The sequence below is a fragment of the Tursiops truncatus genome, chromosome 13 (genome assembly GCF_011762595.2).
Source record: "Tursiops truncatus isolate mTurTru1 chromosome 13, mTurTru1.mat.Y, whole genome shotgun sequence".
In the NCBI taxonomy this organism is placed as follows: Eukaryota; Metazoa; Chordata; class Mammalia; order Artiodactyla; family Delphinidae; genus Tursiops; species Tursiops truncatus.
This window is the reverse complement of record NC_047046.1, coordinates 87271733-87284358: the sequence shown is the minus strand read 5'-3', so window position 1 is coordinate 87284358 and position 12626 is coordinate 87271733. Positions and strand designations below refer to the sequence as shown.

Below are 12626 nucleotides of genomic sequence, written 5' to 3'. Positions count from 1 at the left end.
CAATGGACAGATCATCCAGACAGAAAATTGATAAGGAAACACAAGTCTTAAATGACATATTAAATCAGATGGACTTAATAGACATATATAGAACATTCCATCTGAAAGCAGCAGAATCCACATTCTTTACAGTGTATATGGAACATTCTACAGGATAGATCACATGCTAGGCCACAAAACAAGTCTCAGTAAATTTAAGATTGAAATCATATCAAGCACCTTTTCCAGCCACAACACTATGAGCCTAGAAATCAACTACAAGAAAAAAACTGCAAAAACCCATAAACACATGGAGGCTAAATAATATGCTACTAAACAACCAATGAATCACTGAAGAAATCAGAGAAGAAATTAAAAAATACCTGGAGGTGAATGAAAACAAAAACACAATGATCCAAAATCTGTGGGATGCAGCAATACAGGTCTAAGAGGGTGATTTATACTGATACAAGCCTACCTCAGGAAAACAAGAAAAATCTCAAATAACTTAACCTTACAGCTGAAGGAATGAGGAAAAGAAGAACAAACAAAATCCAAAGTTAGAAGAAGGAAAGAAATGATACAGATCAGAGCAGAAATAAATGAAACAGGACTTAAAATAATAGAAAACATCAAAGCAACTAACAGCTAGTTCTTTGAAAAGAGAAACAAAATTGATAGGCATTTAGCTAGACTCATCAAGAAAAAAAGAGAGAGGGCCCAAATAAATAGAATCAGAAATGAAAAAGAAGTTACAACCGACACCTACACGTTCAATGCAGTCCCCATCCCCATCAAAATACCAATGGCTTTTTTCACAAACTAGAACAAATAATCCTAAAATCTGTACAGAAATACAACAGAACCTGAATAGCCAAAACAATCTTGGGAAAGGAGAACAAAGCCAGAATTATCATGCTCCCTGATTTCAGACTATACTACAAATCTACAGTAATTAAAACAGTATGGTACTGGAACAGGAATAGACACATAGAGCAATGGAACAGAATACAGAGTCCCAAAATAAACCCACACTTATACTGGCAATTAATGTATGACAAAGGAGACAAGACTATGCTGGGGGAAGACAGCCTCTTCAATAAATGGTACTGGGAAAACTGAATAGCCAGATGTCAAAGAATCAAACTGGACTATTTTCTTATAATGTATACAAAATTAAACTCAAAATGGATTAAAAACTTAAATGTAAGGCCTGAGACCACAAAACTTCTAGAAGAGAACTTAGGCAGTGTGTTCTTTGACATCAGTCTTAGCAGTATGTTTTTGGATCTATCTCCTCAGGCAAAGGAAACAAAAGCCAAAATAAAGAAATGGGACTACATCAAACTAAAAAGCTTTTGCACAACGAAGGAAACTATCAACAAAGCAAAAGGGCCACCTCCTGAATGGGAGACAATATTTGCAAATGATGTATCTGATAAGAGGTTAAATCCAAAATACACAAAAAACTCATACAACTCTCAACATCAAAAACAAAAAATCCATTAAAAAATAGGCAGAGGACCTGAATAGGCATTTTTCTAAAGAAGACACACCGATGGCCGACAGGCACATGAAAAGATGCTCAACATCTAATCATCAGGGAAATGCAAATCAAATCCACAATGAGAGTTGTTAGAGAGTAAATCCACAATCCTCACACCTGTCAGAATAGCTATTATCAAAAAGACAACAAATAACAAGAGTTGGCGAGGTTGTGGAGAAAAGGGAACATTTGCACTGTTGGTGGGAAAGTAAGCTGGCGCAGCCACTATGGAAAACAACATGGAGTTTCCTCAAAAAATTAAAAATAAAACTACCGTATGATCCAGCAATTCCACTCCTGGGTATTTACCCAAAGGAAACAAAAAGACTAATTTGAAAAGACATATGCACTCCTGTGTTCATTGCAGCATTATTTACAATAGCTAAGATTTGGAAGCAATCTAAGTGTACATCGACAGATGAATGGATAAAGAAGATGTGGTATATATAAACACTGGAATATTACTCAGCCATAAAAAAGAATGAAATGTTGGCATTTGCAATAACATGGATGGACCACTTATGCTAAGTAAAATAAGTCAGATGGAAAAAGACAATTACCCTACGATTTCACTTATATGTGAAATCTAAAAACAAAACAATGAACAAGCATAACAAAAGAGAGAGTCATAGGCACAGAGAACAAACAGGTGCTTGCCAGAGGGGAGGGTGGCGGGGGGCATGAGAGAAATAGGTGAGAGAGATTAAGGGGTACAAACTTCCAGGTGCAAGATGAATGAGTCATGAGTATGAAATGTACAGTGAGGGGAATATTGTTTGAATTAGGAATACCTAATACCTTTGTGTGGTGACAGAGGGTAACTAGACTGGTCGTGGTGATCATTTTGAAATGTATGGAATTGTGGAATCCCCACGTTGCGAACCAGGAGCTGACGTAGGGTTGTAGGTCAATTACACTTCAGACACAATCAGACAAAGCCAGGGAAATAGAGATCAGATATGTGGTTCCTAGAGGTGGGAGTAGGGGGGAGGGGAAGCAGATGAAGGTGATCAAAAAGTACAGACTTGAGTCACATGATGAATAAGTACCAGGGGTGCAAGGTACAACGTGATGAATGGAATGAACACGTGCGTGTTACGTATGAAAGTTGTTAGAGGGTAAAACCTCAGAGTTCTCATCACAAGGGAAGAAGTGCGTTTTTTCTATTTCTTTAATGTTGTATCTGTATGAGATGATGTATGTTCACTAAACTTACTGTGGTAATTATTTCATGATGCGTGTAAGTCAAATCCTTACGCGGTACACCTTAAACTTATACAGTGCTGTGTGTCAATTTTATCTCAACCTGGGAGAAAAAAAAGAAAGAAATTTGTATCCCTTTCCCCCCCGCCCCAAATGCAAAACGTTAAGACATTTGTACAACAGATACAAACAGTGCCCTAGCCATTGGGTTACACTACCTCCTAGATCAGTCAGTGTCATTAGCAGCTAAGCAAGGCTTCTCCCCCGACATCACGCATTTATTCCATTGCTACAGCACCAGCTCTGATAAGGAGAAACATTTGTTTTCTTTATCTCCTCTCCTACCCCCTCTAAGGAGAAGATCCGATGCCTCCAGCGTTGTCTGCATTTTGCATGACACTCTGCGTCACTTTATCTGGGATATCAAGGTTAATATAGAAACATTTTATGACTGTTGTCTTCCTGGGACGGTTATGGAAATAAGATGTTTATCTCACAGAGTTCTCTCAGCAAAGGGAAAACATGTAAAATAAATAGAAATAAATAAATAAATCGGAAAAAGTAACTCACAAACAGTTTTGCAAATATAAAGTGCATGAGCGATTGTGTCCTGAGGGTATAGAATTAACTCACACGATGATAATTTATATTTTATGTGAGTTTTATTTTTATACACCTGCTTTTCTTTGCAATTCATGAAAAAGCATATTGATATCAAGGCAATCATGCAGTCACGGAATTCATAATCCTAACTGGGAGACTTCACATCAATATGACATGTCTCTTTTATGCTAACTCTAGCAATTTAGAAAAAAGTACAGGTTATAAACAGCTAATAAAACTTCGCCATTTGTTTGCCTGATACATTCTTTTTCCATTCGATGGAGTCGTGGGCTCCTGCTGGCTTTGGAGAAATCCTAGTTTGCAGGAAGGGGAAGGGCTTGTAGCACAAGCTCAAGAGTCACCTGCACGTCCTCCTGTGGGTTTAAGTCGGGCGGGTTTGTCGGCGTTTGGGTTTTCAGACTGTAGGCTTTGGGCTGAAGGCTGAAGTCCACTCCAAGCTTGACTGTGCTGCGTGGCCCTGTGTGGGTTACAAAAGGGGTCAGTGAACGGGCTGTGAAGGGACTGGTACCAACTGCTTAGGCTTTTCTGGTCACGTGGCATCTGTTGCATCAACTCAGCTACTCTCAGTGCCGAAGCAGCCGTCAGCCTCGGTCTGTCCCCCAAACACCTTTGATTATGTGCCCGAACGATGAATTTCATACGATGCTGCGTGTCCTGACATGTGATGATTCTTTTCATTTTTTCAACCACTTAAAAATCATTCTAGTTCATGGGAGGCACAAAAGCGGGATTTGGCGTGTGGGCCACCGTGTGCTGACCCCTGGACAGAGGGCAGGCTCCGCAGCAGGCTGCTGGGTTTTGACCCGCTTCTGTGCTCCACTGGCCGAGCTGCGCTGAAACGACCTGCTTGGATGTCATGGGTTCTTTGTACAGTGGGGCTCCTGCCCTTCCTTCCAGGGCGGCTCAGGGAACCACAGAGGCCATGAGCGCAGATGCCCTGCAGACATGTGCCCCCAGAACTGCTCTGCAGGGCTGGGTTCCGGACGCCCCTCACTTATCTGGGGGTCTAAACACGGTGGCTGCTGGGCCCTCAGCTGGAATGGGTGGAGGATCCAGGCAGGGACGGTGGTTGTCCTTTCCTCTTTCACAACCTTGCTCCAGCCTGCGCGGGGTGCGGGGCCCGCCCTGCACTAGGGGCTCCCGGTGGGTGTGCGGCTGGGTCCCGCTGTCTCTGAGGCCCATCCGGGTGGGCGCCCAACGTTGCACAGCTCGGCAGCGTGATGGCATCACCCCGTGACTGAGGCAGGGTGTTCAGCGCTGGGAGGGCCTGGAAGTAGGAGAGCCTGTGCCGTGTGCTGCTGGGGCGCCTGCTTCATTTAGTGCGGTGTGGCTGCGTGGACGGGGCCACGTTTGGGGCCCACTGGTGGGAATTCAGCCGGCAGCGCTCAGACATTTGGCTGGTGTTACTGCCCCACGGGTAGAAACTTCTCGTTTTGTTGTCTCTCTGTCTCTCTCCGTCCTGTCCACTTTTCTCCTAATGCACCCTGGCAGCCTGGCCTGTGGCTGAGACAGATCACCTGACTTGGAAGGAAACACCGTGAGAAAGAAAGTGGAGAGGAGGCATGACGGGTGAGTGGGGCGTGGCTGCCTCACCTGTTCTCACCAGGTGATGCTGCCTCGTGGGTGAAAAGAAAGCAGAGACCGGGACTGAGAGGGTCCCACTTCCATCCACAGCAGGAGCCGGGTCATGTATGGAATTCTTTCAACTAAAGACACGACCATCACTTTATTCTATTCTAAAAAATTAATTAATTAATTTTAAAAACATCTTTATTGGAGTATAATTGCTTTACAATGGTGCGTTAGTTTCTGCTTTATAACGAAGTGAATCAGCTATACATATACATATATTCTATCTTTTTTTAAAACAAAAAGGAGCATGGACCACAGGATAGTCATGCTATCATGGCCAGTGAGGAACATGTGAACAGTCGTATTTCTTCAAATGCCATTTTGTGTGTACATTGTCACTGAGGCACTGATCCCAGCTCAGTTTAGGTGATGTGAAACGTAGTTGAATTCTCTCGGGGTGGGTTAAAAATTTGCATAAATAGTTCGGGTCAGCTGATACCTCCCAGGAGGGAGAAGGGTCCTTACACCCCTTAGAGTCATAAGGGAGATAGAACTGTCTCTACCCTTTCGGGGTAAAGCTCAGAGACCCCCAGACACTCAGGAAGGTTATTGTTTAATTCGTGGAGGAGATCATGCTTGAGGCTGTTCCCGCGGGTTGAAATGTTTCTCTCGACTCTGCCCCTCACCCGGGACCTGACCACCTTCCGCAGCCCCAGGCTGCAGGGGACGCGCCTCGACTTTCCTTCCTTCTTCTCCTTAGCTCTGAATGCGCCGCAGCGTTTGCCTCCGCGATGCCACCTCCCCCCGCAGCTGCTGTCCCTCCACCGCGTGCACGTCCCGTCAGCTCGGTCTTGCCCAGGGCCAGCCGGCAGCGAGGGTGCAGGGGCATCCTTGGGTGGACCGCGGTCCCACAGACGTGCGCTGGCCCTGCCTGCACCCGGCTCTGAAGCTTCTCGGGCACGTTCGCTTTAAACATAACTGGTTTGCTTATCACAGCAGCCTCTGCGATTTCTTAACCCCTTCACATGTCTTCTCAATTATTAATAATTCTCTCTTACTGGGCGATGCCTTCTTTTGGGACTTCTTATAAAATATTTCTGGTGAGGGCTAACTCTTATTTATTTAATATACGCTCATGTGATTGGTGCAGAATCGTCATCAATATGCCATCTACTGCAGGTCTGAGAATTCTTTCCTGATTCTTTGATTAAGCCTGCATCTCTTTTACAGGTCCCCACGCCGCCACACATGCACACACAGTCTCTCTCTCTCTCTCTCTCTCTCTCTGTCTCTTTCTCTCTACTAGTTTTTGGTGGTGTCCTTTCTTAAACAGGATGGATCTGAAATCAGGGAGCCCTTGGCTGGACCAGGCCTCCCATGCGTCCTGCACGCAGTTTGCTGTATATTTCCCGGGCCCCTTCCATCTGCATGTGGCTGGCCACGGTGCCCGTAGTGCTCTGGGTCCCTCATCACTGGGACCCCCTCTGCTCACTCGGCCGTTGCCTCATCGCGTCAGCATTCTGGTGCAAAACTTTCACTTTCCAGGAGAAATGCCAGCAGATGAAAGACCCCAGCTCAACCTTTTCCTCTGGAAGCCAGAGGGGAAAGGCTTGGGGAGAGCTGGAGATGCTCACGTCAGCCCCCGGCCAGCCCCACGACCACCCGCCTCACCCCGAGGCCCCCATGACCGCCGGGCGACTCCAGGCGGCTGGAGCCTGAGACTGGGGGCGGGGAGGGAGCGCGGCCCGGGGCCAGGCTGACGGGAGTTCCCAGCAGGCTGTGCCGCAGCGTCACAGCTTTCCCCTTCCCAAGAAAAAACAGTGTTATTATTATATGTCTAATTCCCTAATGTGTGACCTAGCAGCCCGTATCATCTTACAGAGGGTGAGGAGCAGCGAGGAGGGAGGACGTGTGATCAGAGCTTTCAATATCCCCCCCGCCGGCCCTTACATCATCCGCCGCCCTCTAAGAGGATTTTCAGCCGGCTTGGCTTCGTTATTAAAATAGTAATTAATTTTTTCCTCTTCACAAAACCCGGGGACCTTCAGATGGAGGGCTCGGCTGCGAGGGCAATCTCCTTTGAAAGTGGCCTTTCTGGAAGCCGTAATCGGCTCCCCAGCTGTACAGTACACATGTTCTCCAGTAAATGTGATTAAAGAGCTGCACAAAAAACCCCTTGCAGAAAATTAATTCAGTTTCCAGAATAAAAAGTTTGATAAAGTTGTGCAATGCTCCAATGACAGCGCATAATAGAAGGCTAGAGTCTTACCCCTTGAAGGATAAATGAGCGGCCAGAAAGGTCTGGTAGTTCCCAGAGAAAAAACATCTGCTACAGCTAATTCACGTGCGCCTCCCTCTGACTGCAAGCCTCACCGGCCACGCCAGGCAGCAGGAGGCCCAGACTCGCTGCTGGCGGGACAGTTTCAGGCTGGGGTCCCCGTGTCGTCCTCGGCCCCCGTCAGGGCCCGTCCCGCTCCGCCCCGTGACCGGCGTCCCCGCAGAGACCCACAAGGGGCCGGGACGGGGCCCCGGTGGGGACCTTCCTTGCTATGCAAGGCGGGCTGTGGGCAGTGGAAGCTTAAGACCTGGTCGGAGCCCTGCCTGCTACTTACTCTTCTTAACTTCTCCAAAGCTCAGGTTTTTGCTCCTGAAACAAGACTAATGTGTCTCCTTTTGGGGTTATCATGAGAATTGAATGAAATGATAAATCTAGAGGGTTTGCCACCGTTCCTGCTGCGGGAGCTGCCATCAGTAGCTGCAGGCGTTGGAGGGTGGAGAGAACACGGCCCGCAGCTCCTTCTCCTCTGGGGACGGAACCTGCCTTGTGTCCTGCAGCGGGCCGACCCCTCCCGAGTTGTGTCCCCCCTGGAACTTCAGGATATGGCCTTATTTAAGGTCTTTGCAGATTTAGTTAAGTTAAGGATCCCGAGACGCAGTCGTCCTGTGTGCAGCATGGCCATAACTCTACTGGCTGGTGTCCTTACAGGAAGACACACAGGGAGAAGGCCGTGTGGCCGGAGGGATGTGGCCACAGCCATGGGGGCCCCAGGGCCACAGCAGCTGGAAGAGGCAGGAAGGTTCCTCCCCTGGAGCCTCTGGAGGGAGTGCGGCCCTGCTAGCACCTTGATCCCAGACTTCCCGTCTCCAGAGCTGAGAGAGGATAAATTCTGCTGCTCTGAGCTGCCAGGTTTGTGATAATTAGTCAGGTTGCCCTGGGAGACCAACAGGAGACAGGGAAGGTCAGCCCATCTCGCAGGAAGGCGACCTCAGACACTGAGACGAGGGGCCTGGGCTCGTCCGCGCTCCTTGCACACCTGCGGAGAGGGACGGGGAGGCTCACCCGGGTCAGCCTCGGCCCAGGTGAGGCCACTGCCTGGGCTGGGGGTGGACGAGACACACAGCAGGCCTGTCCACGGGCTGCAGACTTTGGTCTGAAGATACCTGAGCAAAAGGGCCATGGGCTATTTTGAGTGGCATCCCGTGGCCTCTCTGGCCGTGTTGGTTGCCTCCGGGGAGTGGCAGCGCCAACCCCATAGCGGGCAGCCTGCCCCTTGGCCTTCCTGGCTTCTGACCCCGGACGGGGCGGGCGGGAGCTCTGACCGCAGCTGGAGACCAGCCCGGCAGGACAGCTCGGCCCAGGACTTCCCCATCCCCCCTGGGCCGCTGCCTCCCCTCGGCGGCCGTCTCCTAGCTTCTGACCACGGTGCCCGTGTCTGGATCAGGGAGGGAAAGGAACTCTTCTCTCAGCCCTCTGCCAGCCTGTTCCTCCACCTGCCAGGGACCCCAAGGAGGGGGAGGCGGGGTGGGGCAGGCAGCCCTCTGTGCAAGGGTCCTCACTCCTCTCTTGCAGACTGAGGGCTGGTGGGCAGACAGCAGGGCCTGCGCCAGGGACGGGGTCATGAGCCTCCCTGTCACCGAGCACCTGTGGGCTCTTCCAGGGGGCGCTGCAGCTGGGGGACATCGTGTCCACCCCCCTGCCCCAGTTGCATCCTCTGCTCCCCTCTTTCTTTGGTTTCGAAGAACTGCCTGCCTGTCTGGTTCATTACAACTTAAAGCAGCCACTGGAAAAATGGGACATAGAGAAAGAAAAATAGTTCCGATTACGTCTCCTTTTGCACTAAAAAGACCTTTTACATTTGTATAAAAATACACAAATTCAGCGTCTCAGGCAGAATTGTATCAGAAAGAAAGTTCTTGAACGTCATGACTCTACATGTGGCTGATTTTACTTCCTAAGATGAAAAGAAACAGATTCTCATACCCGAGGAGATGGAGACGGTTCACCTCCTCGAACATGGAATAAATTCTGTATGTTTTCCTGTGGAAGTTTCCGCACTGAAATAATAATTGTTAATATACTTGAGTGAGAACATGCTCTTTCTCGGTAGGCGACGGTCTTTGCAACCCCAAACATTTGAGCAAAGCGATTATCAGCAATGTCCTCTTCAAATTCCTCCACCTTTTGGCAGCAGGGTAAGAACACACGAGAGACAGAAATGGTGTGCGTCTTGCTCTATCTCAGTCGTTCTTCTTGTATCTGAGTGGGGCGCCTTCAGAATTAGAGACACCAGTTTTATTCCACTTCTTAAGGTCGGTTTAATAAATTAACTGACCTGAAATGAACATCTGATCTGATCTGAAATGGACTTTACTTGTGTGAATTGAGGCTGAAACCTGTGCCAGTGTTCTTGGAAACATCTAGAGTACTGACAGCTTGAGAAACTAAATTTTAAACTTAAAGGTTAGAAACCCCTTTTTTCTTTTCCTTCAGTTTTCCAGAGTCTGTACTGGGGCCCTAAGGTCCGCAGTGGAACAGGGGCCCTTCCGCGTTTTGCCCACGTGGATGGAGCCTGTCCCCGGTGTTGGGTGTGGCTGCCCACACGCTGTACACTTGACTCCATCCTGTTGGATGCACATTCGATTCACGTGGTCTGCAGGTTTTCCGTGTGTTGCTTGTGTGTCCTGCTTCCCTCTGAGGGCAGCGTGGCTTTGGGGGCCCTACTCCTGTCCCCTCAGGGGACGGCCCAGCCAGAGAGTCTTGGATCGGAGTGTAGAATGGTGTCTAGTACCCAGTAAACACTTCATTAGTGTTACTTATTGCTTTAATTTACTATTATTACTTAACTACAGGTACTCAGGTCTTCCAAACTGAAAACTGAAAACCCTGAAGCTTCCCTAACAGGCAGCACGCAAAATTAATTTTTTACACTTTCTAATATTTTATTCCTTTTATTTTCAGCGATGTTCACCTGGGTCCAACCCTTGATTCCTGGCGTGAGCTCTGTCCGACCAGCAGGATGTGTGTTGGTGTGAAGCCGTCCTGCCCTTCCCAGAACGGGCCCCTATTCAGCTTCTTGCAGGTACGAGGCTAATGGTTCAATTACTTGTGGGGCGAGATCAAAGGACAGGAAATGGCTGTCATGGCCCAGAGGAAATATTTGTAGAAAAAGGGGCCCAGCAGCAAATAAAGCCCTAATTAATGTCCAAGTCCCGCGCTGATAAACGGACCACAGTCAGAGGCAGGGCAAGCGTGTGTCCAGGCTGCAGTGGATTTTGTGAATTAGAAGCTCCCTGTTTCCGGGGATTAAGGGCGGGAAGGAGGGGTGGGGTCTCCAGGGGCTGCTGACAAAACCTTCGGAGTTTGCGTTTCACCCTCAGGGAGGATCTTGGAACTCCCTGCCTCCTGGGGGGCTCCTGACCCCTCCAGGAAATGGCACTGTCATTGCTGCTGTCAATTCTGCCTGGGCCCCAGAGCCTGCTGCTTGGGTGGGAAGGATGGCTGCGGTTTTGAACCAAAGGACTCTCACCTTTATTTTACACTTAGCTTAGCGCTTCCTGGAATTTACACGTGAAGAAAAGTTTGCATTTTAAGGGAAAACACAGGACAAGTTGGTGTTTTGCTCTGCTCTGTGTCTTCATTTTATATGGAGGTGGGATGGGCGTGTGGCTGGGATGAGGTCACCAGGAGGCAAGGTGAAGCCTCCTCTTTCATATAATACGCGTTCTGCTTTGCATTCAGATGACCATAAATCAATGCATTTAAATTCAAACGAAAAGTGGAAAAGATACAGAGTCTGAAAAGCCTGTATTCTTTAAAACCAGGAGATTAATGTGGAAGTTGTCATAGCCGTTCCTGCAGAGCACGGCGACTCCTGCCTTGCAGGAAAGTACACAACCCAGAGAGAAGAAGTGCTGGATGCCGGGCTGTGTCGTGCGCGACCCTTTAATCTGATGCCGTTCCAGGCGGGGTCAGCATAGACCCTGTGAGGAGGACAGGCACCAGTTTGGAATTGGGGAGGGGGAGGTCACACTGGGAAAAGCATCTACGGAGCACAGACTGGAAGGCGGAAAAGATGGTGTCAGCTTCATATCTTTAACTGAGAACTCCTTCCCCCTGTTCGGTGAGAACACACTTCCAGCTCAGTGGAAACACTCACAGCCGTGTCATCACACAGTTGGTACCCGGATCTGACTGAACGTGCTGCTGAAAGAACGGGAAAGTCTCCATTAACCAGGGAATGTCACAGGATCAATTACTTCTGGTGCAGGATCCGGGACTCACATCCTGAGGTGGATTTTTGGGGAGGTACTGATGAGTGAGTGCCAGAAATAATAATCTGACATTAAGCTCTCGTGAATCTGACCAAATGCATGTCTAAGAAGAGAATTTATGGGAAGTCAGATTGTGTGCGAGTTCATGAACGCATTTCTTTTTGAATGTGACAGAAAAACGATTCGTTATACCTTTAATCAAACTGTGAATTGAACAGATATTGAAAATGCACACAGAATCTATTAAAATGACACCAGAAATATGGCTTCGGTGAACAAGGGGAAAGATGTGCAAAGTGACCCTTGAAAACTTGGACAAAAAGTCTTCCACCGTCGTGCGTCAGGAGGCTCTGAACCGCAGAGCGGTTTCGTGTCTGGAGCCCTGGACGTGCCCCAGACCCTCCTGATAGAAAATCACGCCTCGGGAAAGCTATTTTCAGGTAGGGTTTTTCCCGTGATCTGAGTCTTGCAGTGGATTTTGCAGAATAATGTAGGAATAAAGTCTCAGCAAAGACTATGAGAGCAAATGAGTCAGTGGGTTGCTCAGAGAAGTCTAGGGTGGGAGGGGTCTTTCGTGGAGGGTGACTGGGGAGGGGGTCTTTGTGGAGGGGTGAGTGGGAGTGGGGTGCTTTCGTGGAGGGGTGGGGTTCAGTCCTCCCCAGCCCCGAGTGGCTCTCCATTGGAGCTTCATCACATCTCTGACTTCTCGGGTGAAAGGCATCTCCAGCCCATCTCCCCGCAAGTGCGTCCTGCCTGGAAGGGCCTTTCTCTCTCTCCCGCTGGGAGGCCTCTGTGGCCCAGTGACACTGTGCGGGGGCTTGTCTGTGTGGTCTTCACTGCGGATGCCGGGTAAGGAGCTGCCGTCCCCTCCGCCCGACGGTAGGTGACATTCCTTTCGCTCTGGTTGTTCGTAACCCTAGGTTCCCATCTTGCCGGGCCATCACCAGGTCTGTCCTCATGCTCTTGGTGTTTCAGCAGCTCTGGAGGCGGTGATTGCTCCCCTTCCCGAAACACTTTCCTCCTGGTTTTCCCTCGCGTCCCCTCTCCAGGCCCCGCCCACCCCAGCAGGCCCCGCCCACTCCTCGGCCCTGTCCTCACCAACCGGAGCATCACTTATCAACCCCTCGGCTCTAAGCGCTGTGTGCGCACG

General features: G+C 49.0%; 1 long non-coding RNA gene across 3 annotated transcripts in view; it reads left to right on the top strand.

Moving 5' to 3' along the window:
* The window catches only part of LOC109550210 (uncharacterized), a 196930-nt gene that overhangs the window by 144082 nt on the left and 40222 nt on the right, over positions 1-12626 (top strand). For all 3 annotated transcript variants that reach the window (XR_012325485.1, XR_012325484.1, XR_002176598.3), the window contains exon 5: positions 10164-10284. This is a non-coding gene — a long non-coding RNA (uncharacterized lncRNA). The remainder of the gene's footprint in view (positions 1-10163; positions 10285-12626) is intronic.